General features: G+C 47.1%; 6 non-coding genes across 6 annotated transcripts; 2 read left to right on the top strand and 4 right to left on the bottom strand.

The window, feature by feature from the left end:
* Nucleotides 1–1,907: 1,907 nt before the first annotated feature.
* On the top strand, nucleotides 1,908–1,980 carry trnak-cuu (transfer RNA lysine (anticodon CUU)). The gene has a single exon. It is a non-coding gene; the product is annotated as a tRNA-Lys (tRNA).
* Nucleotides 1,981–2,236: 256 nt separating this feature from the next.
* Nucleotides 2,237–2,309, bottom strand: trnav-cac (transfer RNA valine (anticodon CAC)). Its single transcript has one exon. It is a non-coding gene; the product is annotated as a tRNA-Val (tRNA).
* Nucleotides 2,310–4,081: 1,772 nt separating this feature from the next.
* Nucleotides 4,082–4,163, bottom strand: trnal-cag (transfer RNA leucine (anticodon CAG)). Its single transcript has one exon. It is a non-coding gene; the product is annotated as a tRNA-Leu (tRNA).
* A 7,662-nt stretch (nucleotides 4,164–11,825) lies between these two features.
* trnak-cuu (transfer RNA lysine (anticodon CUU)) lies at nucleotides 11,826–11,898 on the top strand. Its single transcript has one exon. It is a non-coding gene; the product is annotated as a tRNA-Lys (tRNA).
* A 248-nt stretch (nucleotides 11,899–12,146) lies between these two features.
* Nucleotides 12,147–12,219, bottom strand: trnav-aac (transfer RNA valine (anticodon AAC)). The gene has a single exon. It is a non-coding gene; the product is annotated as a tRNA-Val (tRNA).
* A 638-nt stretch (nucleotides 12,220–12,857) lies between these two features.
* On the bottom strand, nucleotides 12,858–12,931 carry trnav-cac (transfer RNA valine (anticodon CAC)). Its single transcript has one exon. It is a non-coding gene; the product is annotated as a tRNA-Val (tRNA).
* Nucleotides 12,932–13,412: the final 481 nt, after the last annotated feature.

Genomic DNA, 13,412 nt, shown 5'->3' on the forward strand with positions numbered 1-13,412 from the left:
ACCTGGGAGCACGGTGAGAATCATGTTCTTTGATTTTTCCAGTGCGTTCAACACCATCCAGCCAGCACTTCTGAGGGACAAGCTGGAGCACACAGGGGTGGACCTGCACCTCACATCGTGGATACTGGACTACCTCACCAACCGTCCACAGTATGTGAGGACACGGGACTGTGTGTCCGACACGGTTGTCTGCAGTACGGGGGCTCCGCAGGGAACGGTCCTGGCTCCGTTCCTTTTCACCCTCTACACAGCAGACTTCTCCTACAACACACCAACCTGCCACCTGCAGAAGTTCTCTGACGACTCTGCAATTGTTGGCCTCATCACAGATGGGGACGACTTGGAGTACAGAGGACTGACACGGGACTTTGTGGATTGGTGCCAGCGGAACTGCCTCCAGATCAACACGGGGAAAACCAGAGAGCTGGTGGTGGATTTCCGCAGGCGCATCCACTCTCCTCCAACACCAGTGAACATTCAGGGAATCGACATTGAGATGGTGACATCTTACAAGTACCTGGGTGTTCATCTCAACAATAGACTGGACTGGACTCATCACACGGAAGCACTTTACAGGAAGGGCATGAGCAGACTCTATCTGCTCAGGAGACTGAGGTCTTTTGGAGTGCAAGGGGCACTCCTCAAGACGTTCTATGACTCTGTTGTGGCTTCAGCCATTTTCCAGGGAGTGGTCTGCTGGGGCAGCAGCATTTCGGCTGCGGATAGGAAGAGACTGGATAAGATCATCAGGAAGGCCAGCTCTGCACTGGGTTGCCCTCTTGACCCAGTGGAGGTGGTGGGAGAGAGGAGGATGTTGGCTAAGCTATCATCCATGTTGGAGAACGACTCCCACCCCCTGCAGGACACTTTGACAGCACTTGAGAGCTCCTTCAGCGATAGACTGCTTCACCCCAAGTGTGTGAAGGAGCGATATCGCAGGTCTTTTCTTCCTGCAGCTGTCAGGCTGTACAACCAGCACCGCTCACAATAGACTTCTACACCGCTATGTACATCTGTGTAATACTTGCTTTTAGTCAGTATAGTTACTCCAGACCCCATTCACTGTGCAATATCTGATAAACCTCCATGTGCAATATACTAAGTTCTATGTGAAGTATTTCCATAATGCCTCATATTAACTCTCTAACAGGATCTCAGTGTATAGACTGGTCATATATCTCATCTGGTTTCATATTATCTACATACTGTATTGTATATAACTCTGGGAAAAACTGTTGATTTCTGTTAATACTTGGGTTGTTTAAATTGTTTATTTTTCTATATTGTGTATTTTGTACTGCTTAACTGACTCTGTACTCTTGCTGCTGTGCAATACAAATTTCCCCACTGAGGGACGAATAAAGGCATATCTTAATCTTAATCTTAATCTTACACAACAAGATAAGGTGCTGGACTGGAGAAGGCAGTTAGGACTGGGTTTAGGGTGAGGCCTAAGGCTGTATTTGGCATAAAAATCGGTATTGGGGCTCAGATTAGTGTTTGGTACATGGGAACAATAAATCACAGGCTGGGTTTCTTCACTATTACATGACAAGAGACTGGTCTAGAGAACACGGCCAGGATTAGGTTTGGGGTATTTGTCTGATGCTGATGGATAGATCCTGGAATCAATGCTTTGTACACTTTTTAGCAGCGGTCATGTGGTCCTGGTTTACTGGGTGACGCCACTTCACGATGCAAGGAACTGTCAGAAGTGGGATTCGAATCCACACCTCATTAGAGACCGCAACCTGAATGCAGCGCCTTTGACCGCTCGGCCATCCTGACCCTCCAGGCTTTGCTCCTTCTGTCCCCTGAGAAACTAGGTCAGTTGTGGAATTGATCAAACATCAGGATGGCCACATCAATAAAAACAGAACAAAAAATCATATCTAGAGCAGAAAAAGGCCCGGTTAGCTCAGTTGGTAGAGCATGAGACTCTTAATCTCATGGTTGTGGGTCCGAGCCCCACATTGGGCGAATCAGCACTTTTTATTTATACATCTGAAAGATATCTTTCATGTTAAAAATTGTTCAACATACAGAAAACATTTCATTCCAAATGCACAAAAACAAGTCTTCTGAACAAAAGCCCTCGCGGCTCACTTTGTAGGGCATCAGACTTTTAATCTGAGGGTCAAGAGTTCAATTCCCTTCAGAGATCAAGCATACTGTATATCCTTATTCCCATTTGTCACCTTGATTTTTTTTTTTTAAAGAAGGACTTGAAAGGCCATGTTTCCACCCAGTTTCGAACTGGGGACCTTTTGCGTGTGAGGCAAACGTGATAACCACTACACTATGGAAACCCGAAGGAAGGGGCTCTTAAGGGGACTGGCGAAGTCACAAAGCAGTTGCCAAACAATGAAACATGACGACGTGTCCAAAGTGGGGGCAGATTGACAATTGTCCAAATTGACAAAGATTCCTCCTTTGTAGGGAAAATTGTTCCAGAAATAATGGGCTTTCCTTCAACAAAACAAGACAATCGCAGCTTGAAAGGTTTAAAAACGAGCTGTGAAAGAAACACCTTAGCCACCCTCGGGCTCACCTTGATGACTCAGTGGACTCAACTTGTGCCCTTGGAGTCAATGGTTTGGGTTGTAACCTCCTCTAACCTTGTCTGGGTGCATAGAAGTACTAGCTAAGAAGTGTTTCAAATGTATTTCTTCCCTGAGATAATATTTCTCCTCTCTTGTAGAGAAGTATTGGATGACAATTTTAGCTAATTGCTTATTTTTAGCCTTATGCATTATTTTAGCTGTTTGAAGATGAACTATATCAGCAAGTTGAAGTATTTGTGATTTTACAAATAGGATTTGTCTTGGTCCTCGGTCGAACGGTTAGGGTCATCTTTGAGCGCTATCTGCGAACTGCTGTCATCCTGAAGTGACTGACGACAGAAAAACGAATAAAACACGTCCATAAATGATAGACTTGAGTTTCTGGTAAGTACTACACAACAAGATAAGGTGCTCGACTGGAGAAGGCAGTTAGGACTGGGTTTAGGGTTAGACCTAAGGCTTTTTTTGGCATAGAAATCGGGACTTGGGATCAGATTAGTGTTTGGTACTTGGGAACAATAAATCACGGACTGGGTTTCTTCACTATTACATTACAAGAGACTCATCTAGAGAACACGGCCAGGTGGACTCAACGTGTGCCCTTGAGGTCACTGGTTTGTCTTGTAACTTCATCTCCGGCCTTTTGAAGAATGAAGCCAGCCAATAAGCCTTTTCAAACTGTTTGCCAAGTCGCAACATAAACAGGGATTGTGCTGAAACCCAGCCTTGAATCAGGGACCTTCAGAACGTCAGTCTAACACTCTCCCAAGTGAGTATTTCAGCTTCTAAGGTGGCGTTCTGCTTTTTCAGTCGTGGCTAAAAGTGGGGGCAGTGTGAAGCTGTGTCTGTGCCACGTATGTTGCTGTGTACCTGGTCCAGTGTGTTCTCATCTTGGGTTGGAATGTCCCCATGCCATTAACGGGTGGGGAATACAGTCCGTTGATGAGGATACAGAAAAGGTACAGAAAATGGATGGATTTCATTGGTTGACGTCCCCAGATATATTGTATAGTGGACAGTATCACGCCCTGGGGTACAATTCCCAGACAGGGAGTTCCTGTTTTTTATGTCACAATGTCACGTTGAGTAGGGTTACGATTCGGGTAGAGCAAACCCTTCTCACGAGAACAAGACCTCTCTCAATTTTCGTTTCCAAGTGCTCAGCTGTGTTGTACAATCTGACAGTCCTTTGCTGCCAAATCATTCCAGTCGTGGATAATGGACCTGACCAGGAAAATGCCAGCTGTGGCATTTCAACCAGTGATACAACTAATTTAAATTCAGCACACTGCAGAGGAGGGGCATGTTTGTTTAATTCCAGCAGTCCTCTTCTGGTGTTTCCATGACTCTGATACTTTTCATTCGAGGTCATGTTGAAGTACAAAGACTATTTTCTGGAGAAACGCAAGTCCCCAGGATGCAATACACTTTTGGATGCTTTGTACACTTTTCAGCAGCGGTCATGTTGAGAAGCACCCCTGGTTTACTGGGTGACGCCACTTCAAGATGCAAGACGTTGTCAGAAGTGGGATTCGAAACCACGCCTCATTAGAGACTGCAACCTGAATGCAGCGCCTTCGACCACTCGGCCATCCTGACCCTCAAAAACTCCTGTAATTGTTCCTCTATACAAAGACCATGACAACACATGTCACTAGACAGCTGAGTCTAGTGACGCGCTTACGTACCCCACTACCTCTGCTGATGGATTTCAGTGGCCATTACAAGACAATGCCTTGATGCAGACTGGTCATGATGTCTCTGAAGTTCACCAAAGCAGACCATACTTAAGGTGACTCCACTTCCAAAGTTTTCAGCGATGACTGAATGTCTCGCTCCTTCTGTTCCCTGAGAAACTAGGTCAGCTGTGGAATTGATCAAACATCAGGATGGCCACATCAATAAAAACATAACAAAAAAATTATATCTAGAGCAGAAAAAAGGCCCGATTAGCTCAGTCGGTAGAGCATGAGACTCTTAAGCTCATGATTGGGTTCGAGCCCCACATTTGGTGATTCATCACTTTTATTGATACATCTAGAAGATATCTTTCCTGTTGAAAATTGTTCAACATGCAGAAAACATTTCATTCCAAATACACAAAAACAAGTCTTCTGACCAAAGGCCTGGGGGCTCAGTTTGTAGGGCATCAGACTTTAAATCTGAGGGTCAAGAGTTCAAGTCCCTTCAAAGATCAAGCACATGTCCTTGTTCCTATTTGTCACCTTGATTTTTTTGTAAAAGGAGGACTTGAAAGGCAGTTTCGAACTGGGGACCTTTTGCGTGTAAGGCAAACGTGATAACCACTACACTATGGAAACCTGAAGGATGGGACCTTTAAGGGGACTGAGCTCAATCTTATTCCACATATTAAAAATGTTACAAAAACAGGATTTTATTTTTCATTTAAAGAATATAGCCACAGTCCGCCTCTTCCTCTCTCGGGCAAATAGAGAGATGCTGCTGCATGCTTTTATTTCCAGTCGTATGGACTATTGCAATGCCCTGCTTTTTGGTCTTCCGAAAAGAAACATCACAAGTCTACGACTTTTACAGAACAACTTTTGCTGCATGTGTGCTGACGAGGACCAGAAGGCAGGCGCATATTACACCGCTTCTAAAATCACTGCATTGGCTCCCTGTATGCTTCAGGATCCATTTGAAGGTTCTCTTAATGGTTTTTATATGTCTTAGGGGTTGTGGGCCTTCTTATTTTTCTTAATGGTATATATCTTTCTTTCTTATCTCTTAAAGGTTTTTAAATTCTTAGGGCTTTTGGGCCTTATCTTTCTGAATTTCTTTTACGTTATGAACCATCGCGGTTCCTCAGGTCCTCCAACACCGGCCTGTTATGTATTCCCAGCCCATCAGTCATCCGGGAAATATGGATTGTGTGTCCAAATTGGGGATGGATGCTTGTGTACACACCTTCAGACATCAAACACATATCCTTGTGCCGATTTGTCACCTTGATTTTTTTGTAAAAGCAGGACTTGAAAGGCCATGTTTCCACCCAGTTATATAGAGTTATATACAATACAGTATGTAGATAATATGAGACGAGATGAGATATATGACCAGTCTATACACTGAGATCTTGTTAGAGAGTTAATATGAGGCATTATGGAAATACTTCACATATAACATTTAGAGCCCTTAATATTGCACATGGAGGTTGATCAGATATTGCACAGTGAATGGGGTCTGGAGTAACTATACTGAATATAAAAGCAAGTATTACACAGATGTACATAGCAGTGTAGACGTCTATTGGGAGCGGTGCTGGTTGTACAGCCTGACAGCTGCAGGAAGAAAAGACCTGCGATATCGCTCCTTCACACACTTGGGGTGAAGCAGTCTATCGCTGAAGGAGCTCTCAAGTGCTGTCAAAGTGTCCTGCAGGGGGTGGGAGTCGTTCTCCAACATGGATGATAGCTTAACCAACATTCTCCTCTCTCCCACCACCTCCACTGGGTCAAGAGGGCAACCCAGTGCAGAGCTGGCCTTCCTGATGATCTTATCCAGTCTCTTCCTATCCGCAGCCGAAATGCTGCTGCCCCAGCAGACCACTCCCTGGAAAATGGCTGAAGCCACAACAGAGTCATAGAGGAGTGCCCCTTGCACTCCAAAAGACCTCAGTCTCTTGAGCAGATAGAGTCATCTCAATGTCCATTCCCTGAATGTTCACTGGTGTTGGAGGAGAGTGGAGGCTTGATCAGGACAGCAGGGCAACAAGCATGGCAGCAGGCCGAAGATGTATCCCACTGCAAAGATGCACAAAATGTGATCAAAAACAGGAATCTCTATCATATATGAAAACCTAAGTGAACAAGTGTTACCACTCGAAGGTTGTCAACTATCTGGTGAAGTCTCTCGCTCTCCGTGGGCTTTTAAGGGCTGCCATCAAGGATGATGCGACAAAGCTTCCAAGGCATCAAGGATGATGCCTACCAAAGGGTGCTGTCATAAAGAGACAAAAGGTAGGGAAGGGGAAGGGGTCTGGAGGGGGGAGGGGATCCTGACAGTACCCCCCCCCTCAACGGGCGCCACCTGGCAACCCACCAGGTCTGTCCGGATAGGAGCGATGGAAGTCACGGACAAGGTCAGGGTCTGAAATAGCAGAGCGGGGTACCCAGCAACGCTTTTCTGGGCCGTAACCCTCCCAATCCACCAGGTACTGGTACCCTCTCCCTCTCCGACGAACGTCCGGGATACGTCGGACGTTGAGGTCCGGATGGTCATCAATGACCCGAACAGGAGGAGGAGGTTCCGAAGGAGGAGACAGAGGACTGGTGGTAACAGGACGGATCTGGGAGACATGAAATACTGGGTGTACCCGTAGGGTGGGTGGTAACCTGAGCCTCACCGCTGAAGGATTGACAATCTTCTCAATGGCAAATAGACCCAGAAACCGGGGAGAGTGTTTGCGAGCATCAGTCTTGATGGGAATGTTTTTGGAAGAGAGCCAAACATTTTGACCAGGAGAGTATAGTGGAGCTGGGATCCGCCGTCTGTCCGCCAGCCTCTTATTTTCTTCCGATGATCTCTGCATGGCCGTGCAAGCTTCTTTCCGGACCCGCTTGGCACGTTCAAGATGGGCCTGCACTGACGGCACACAACTCTCAGACTCCTGGGCAGGGAACAGAGGTGGCTGATAGCCTAGCGCGGCCTCAAATGGAGACATACCCAGTGCAGAACTGGTCATAGAATTGTGTGCGTACTCAATCCAAATTGGAAGAATTGTTCTCAGTAACACATCTGAGGGTTGATTCTAGATCCTGGTTGAGCCTCTCGCATTGCCCATTTGACTGGGGATGGTACCCTGACGTGAGGCTGGACGTAGCTCCGAGCTCTTTACAGAACTCCTTCCACACACGGGATATGAATTGGGGTCCTCGATCGGAGACAATGTCGGTGGGTATGCCATGAAGTCTGAAAACATGATCCACCAGGAGTTTCGCAGTTTCCAAGGCTGAGGGGAACTTCTCCAAGGACAGGAAATGTGCGCACCTGGAAAAGCGATCTACAATGGTCATAATGGTTTTGCCATTTGAGGGTGGAAGTCCACAGACAAAATCTACTGCAATATGCGACCAGGGGCGTCCAGGATGGGGTAGTGGTTGTAGTAACCCAGAGGGTGGTCGGTGGACAGATTTGTTTCTGGCGCACACTCCACAGGCTGACACAAAGCTCCTGACATCTTTGTCCAAGGTAGGCCACCAAAACTGTCTCTTGATAAAGGAGCTTGTACGATTTATTCCCGGGTGGCAGGCAATGCGGGACTCATGGGCCCACTTCAACACTTGGGTACGGGCAGCATCTGGAACAAATAGTCGGTTTGCAGGTCCTGTTCCAGGATCCGGCTCGTCAATTTGGGCCTGCCTGACCACAGATTCGATCTCCCACTCGATGGCCCCGATTATCTGTGAAGACGGTAGAATGGTGTGTTCTGACCTCTCATCGGTAGTGCCCCCAAACTGACGAGAAAGGGCACCTGGTTTGATATTTCTGGAGCCTGGTCTGTGGGTAAGCTGGAACTGGAATCGAGAAAAAAACAAGGCCCATCTTGCTTGGCGGGAGTTCAACCTCTTAGCTGACTGGATGTAAGAGAGATTCTTGTGGTCTGTCCATACCAGAAATGGTTGGTCCGTCCCCTCCAGCAGGTGTCGCCACTCCTCCAGGGCCAGTTTGACTGCCAGCAACTCCTTGTCGCCCACATCATAATTCCTCTCTGCTGGGGAAAGGTGTTTGGAAAAAAAAGCACATGGGTGCAATTTTTGATCCTCAGCCCTCTGGGACAACACTGCTCCGACCCCCGTGTCCGAGGTATCCATCTCAACAATGTACTGCTTGGAAGGGTCAGGTTGGATCAGGATGGGGGCGGTGGTAAACAACCACCGCTTGATGGTTCCAACAGAACCGAGTCTTAGTCGATGTTAGCGCAGATAGGGGCGCCGCGACACGGCTGAAATTGCGAATGAATCTGCGATAAAAGTTGGCAAACCCCAGAAAACGTTGTAACTCCTTTCTGGTCTGAGGTGTGGGCCACTAAGTTACTGCCTTTATCTTTTCCAAGTCTGCCCCGACACTGCCTTTTCCCAAAATGTAGCCCAGGAATGACACGGATTCAGTGTGGAAAAGACACTTCTCTGCTTTGACAAACAGTCGGTTCTCCAGTAAGCGCTGGAGGACCTGGCGAACATGGGAGATGTGTTTGTCAAGGTTCTTCGAGTAAATCAAAATGTCATCAAGGTAAACAAACACAAATCTTTCTAGGAAGTCCCTCAATACATCATTTATCAGAGCTTGGAAAACGGCTGGGGCGTTGGACAGGCCAAACGGCATAACCAGATATTCGAAATGCCCCAAGGGGGTGTTGAAAGCTGTCTTCCACTCGTCTCCGGCTTTTATGCGCACAAGATGGTAAGCATTGCGCAAGTCTAATTTGGTAAAGACTTCAGCTCCTTGTAAAGCATCAAAGGCAGATGTGAGCAGGGGCAAGGGGTATTTATTCTTGACTGTGATGTTGTTTAGGCCTCTGTAGTCTATGCAGGGTCTCAGAGTGCCATCTTTCTTGCCTACAAAGAAAAATCCAGCTCCCACTGGGGAAGAGGAGGGTTGAAGTATCCCTGCAGCTAGGGATTCCCTTATGTACGTCTCCATAGCCTCACGTTCAGGACGTGAGATGTTATACAACTTTCCTACAGGGAGAGGGGCCCCCGGAAGGAGATCAATACAACAGTCATAGGGCCTATGTGGGGGAAGGGAAAGTGCCCTACTCTTGCTGAAAACTTCTCTTAATTCCATGTAATCTGGCGGGACCTGGGACAGATCTGGCGGTGCCTCGGGACTGGGGGTGTCCTTTGGGGAAGGAGGTACAGCTGACTTCAGACAATGAGAGAGGCACAAGTTGCTCCAGCTGAGCACCTCCCCTGCAGTCCAGTTGATTTGGGGGTTGTGCTGACTGAGCCATGGAAATCCCAGGATCACAGGATCCTCCGGAGTTTTCCATACAAAAAGAGATATTTCTTCCTGATGATTCCCAGAGAGCATGAGAGTAATGTTTTCAGTCTGATGGGTGACAGTCGCCAGACGGCGACCATCCAGAGCCTTCGCCACAAAGCTAGCCTCTAGAGCTTTGAGTGGAACTCCAAGATCAGTTGCCAGATCGGCATCAATGAAATTGCCTTCTGCTCCAGAGTCCACCAGGGCTGACACATGGAGGGACATATTACCAAACAGGAGTTGGGCAACCAGTGTCAGGCGTTTAATGGGGACCTTCCTTGAGCTTGCTTCCTTTGTTAAGGTTCCCACCTTCACATCTTGGTGTGAGGGTTCACGTTTAGGACAGTCTCGTCGAAAATGATTGGGACTGGAACAGTACAAGCACTCCCCAGCCTGTAGTCTGCGGCTCCGTTCTTCAGGAGTTAGTCTTGCTCATTCCAGCTGCATAGGCTCCTCTTGTGTGTGTTGTTGCAAGCTTGGCCTAAAGTTGGCAGGTTGACGGGTCTCTGGAGCGGCCATAAACTGTGCTCCAGGACTGAGGGAAGGTCGTGAGGGAGGTCGTGACGCTCGTCTTCTGTTCCGTTCCCGGAGTCGATTATCAATGCGAATGCTCATAGCAACAAGTGTCTTGAGGTCGTCGGGTTCATCTCTGGCTGCTAATTCATCCTGTAGGGTTTCGGTTAGCCCATTGATGTATGCCTGTCGGAGGGCCCTTTCATTCCATCCAGACTCTGCTGCTAATGTCCAAAAATCTACTGAGTAATCTGCCACGCTTCTGGATCCTTGGCGAAGAGTTAGAAGTCGGCCCTCCGTAGTGCCCAAAGATTCGGGATGGTGGAACACAGCCTTCATCTCTTGGGATAGCTCATCAGAAGAGTTTGGCGTACCTTGGGACAAGAACAAGGCCTCTGCCCATGCCAATGCTCGCTCCTGTAACAAGCCCAAAACATAGTTGACCTTGCTTTGCTCATCAAAAAAGGTAGTGGGTCTCTGTTGAAACACAAGCTGGCATTGCATCAAAAATCCTTTACACTTATGGAACTCACCCGCAAATGGTTCTGGCTGGGTGGCACTCGATTCCCTTGATGCACTCGATTCTCTTGATACTGACTGCTCAGGGGCTCATATGTCCACACCCTTGTCCGGCATAGAGCTGGTCTTGGTCTCGGTGAACCTGTGAGTCAAGTCCCTGAGTTGAACGAGAATGGCTTTGTTGGTCTCGGTTAGACCTTGAAGAATCTCTGAATGGTGTCCCAGGAGCACATTTTGAGCGCCCAATACTTCTCGGGCATCCGCGGAGTCCATGTTGTGTGACCAGATTGTTCTGTCAGGTTTTTCTGTCCGCATTGTGGATGAACTCCAAATTGCAGACGCCTTGTATGGTTAAAGAAGACAGTTTATTGAGGGGTAAGAAGGGAAAATCCACAGAGGCTTGATCAGGACGGCAGGGCAACGAGCATGGCAGCAGGCCGAAGATGTATCCCACAACAAAGATGCACAAAATGTGATCAAAAACAGGAATCTCTATCATATATGAAAACCTAAGTGAACAAGTGTTACCACTCAAAGGTTGTCAACAATCTTGTGAAGTCTCTCGCTCTCCGTGGGCTTTTAAGGGCTGCCGTCAAGGATGATGCGACAAAGCTTCCAAGGCATCAAGGATGATGCCTACCAAAGGGTGCTGTCATAAAGAAACAAAAGGTAGGGAAGGGGAAGGGGTCTGGAGGGGGGAGAGGATCCTGACATGATGTCCCCGCGAGAACAGCCACCTACATTCAGTGGACACTCAGCAGAGGAGGGGAAAAGATAGTTGGTCAAATTACAAGCCTAGCAAAGAGGGGCTTGTTTGTTCAATTCCTGCAGTCCTCATCTGGTATTTCCATGACTCTGGTTTTCATACTTTTCATCCGAGGTCATGTTGAAGTACAAAGAGTGTTTCCGGAGAAACGCAAGACCCCAGGATACAATAGGTCTGCTTCGTACACTTTTCAGCAGCGGTCATGTTGAAAAGCACCCCTGGTTTACTGGGTGACGCCACTTCACGATGCAAGAAGCTGTCAGAAGTTGGATTCGAAACCACGCCTCATTAGAGACTGCAACCTGAATGCAGCGCCTTTGACCGCTCGGCCATCCTGACCCTCCAGGTTTTGCTCCTTCTGTCCCCTGAGAAACTATGTCAGTTGTGGAATTGATCAAACATCAGGATGGCCACATCAATAAAAACAGAACAAAAAATCATATCTAGAGCAGAAGAAGGCCCGGTTAGCTCAGTCGGTAGAGCATGAGACTCTTAATCTCATGGTCGTGGGTTCGAGCCCCACATTGGGCAATTCATCACTTTTATTGATACATCTGGAAGATATCTTTCCTGTTGAAAATTGTTCAACATGCAGAAAACATTTCATTCCAAATACACAAAAACAAGTCTTCTGACCAAAGGCCTGGGGGCAGAGTTTGTAGGGCATCAGACTTTTAATCTGAGGGTCAAGAGTTCAAGTCCCTTCAGAGATCAAGCACATATCCTTGTTCCCATTTGTCACCTTGATTTTCTTTGTAAAAGAAGGACTTGAAAGGCCATGTTTCCACCCAGTTTCGAACTGGGGACCTTTTGCGTGTGAGGCAAACGTGATAACCACTACACTATGGAAACCCGAAGGAAGGGGCTCTTAAGGGGACTGGCGAAGTCACAAAGCAGTTGTCAAACAATGAAACATGACGATGTGTCCAAAGTGGGGGCAGATTGACAATTGTCCAAATTGACAAAGATTTTGGAGGGAAAAATGTTCCAGAAATAATGGGCTTTTCTTCAACAAAACAAGACAATCGCGGCTTGAAAGGTTTAAAAACGAGCTGTGAAAGAAACACCTTTGCCACCCTCGGGCTCAAATGCCCTGCTTTCTGGTCTTCCTAAAAGAAACATCACAAGTCTACAACTTTTACAGAACAACTTTTGCTGCACGTGTGCTGACGAGGACCAGAAGGCAGGCGCATATTACACCGCTTCTAAAATCACTGCATTGGCTCCCTGTATGTTTCAGGATCCATTTGAAGGTTCTCTTAATGGTTTTTAAATGCCTTGGGGGTTGTGGGCCTTCTTATTTTTCTGAATTTCTTTTACGTTATGAACCCTCGCGGTCCATCAGGTCCTCCTACACCGACCTGTTATGTATTCCCAGCCCATCAGTCATCCGGGAAATATGGATTGTGTGTCCAAACTGGGTATGGATGGGGATACTTGTTCCTATTTGTCATCTTGATTTTTTTTTAAAAGGAGGTCTTGAAAGGCCATGTTTCCACCCAGTTTTGAACTGGGGACCTTTTGCGTGTGAGGCAAACGTGATAAACCACTACACTATGGAAACCCGTAGGAAGGGGCTTTTAAGGGGACTGGTGAAGTCACAAAGCAGTTGCCAAACAATGAAACACGACGATGTGTCCAAAGTGGATTGACAATTGTCCAAATGGACAAAGATTTCTCCTTTGTAGGGAAAATTGTTCCAGAAATAATGTGCTTTTCTTCAACAAAACAAGACATCACAATCGCGGCTTGAAAGAAACACCTTAGCCACCCTCGGGGTCACTTTGATATCTCGGTGGACTCAACTTGTGCCCTTGGAGTCAATGGTTTGTAAATAGGTTTGTAATCTCCTCTAACCTTGTCTGGATGGCTGGATGGCTGGCCTTTTGAAAAATGAAGTTAAGGTCCTTTCAGCCAGCCAATAAGCCTTTACAAACTATTTGCCAAGTCACAACATGAACAGGGATTGTTCCGGGCTTGAACCAGGGACCTTTAGGACTTCAGTCTAACGTTCTCCTAAGTGAGGTTTTCAGCTTCTGAGGTGG

This window comes from Doryrhamphus excisus, linkage group LG6, assembly GCF_037039965.1.
Source record: "Doryrhamphus excisus strain RoL-2023G ecotype Guam linkage group LG6, RoL_Dexc_Guam_v1.1, whole genome shotgun sequence".
In the NCBI taxonomy this organism is placed as follows: Eukaryota; Metazoa; Chordata; class Actinopteri; order Syngnathiformes; family Syngnathidae; genus Doryrhamphus; species Doryrhamphus excisus.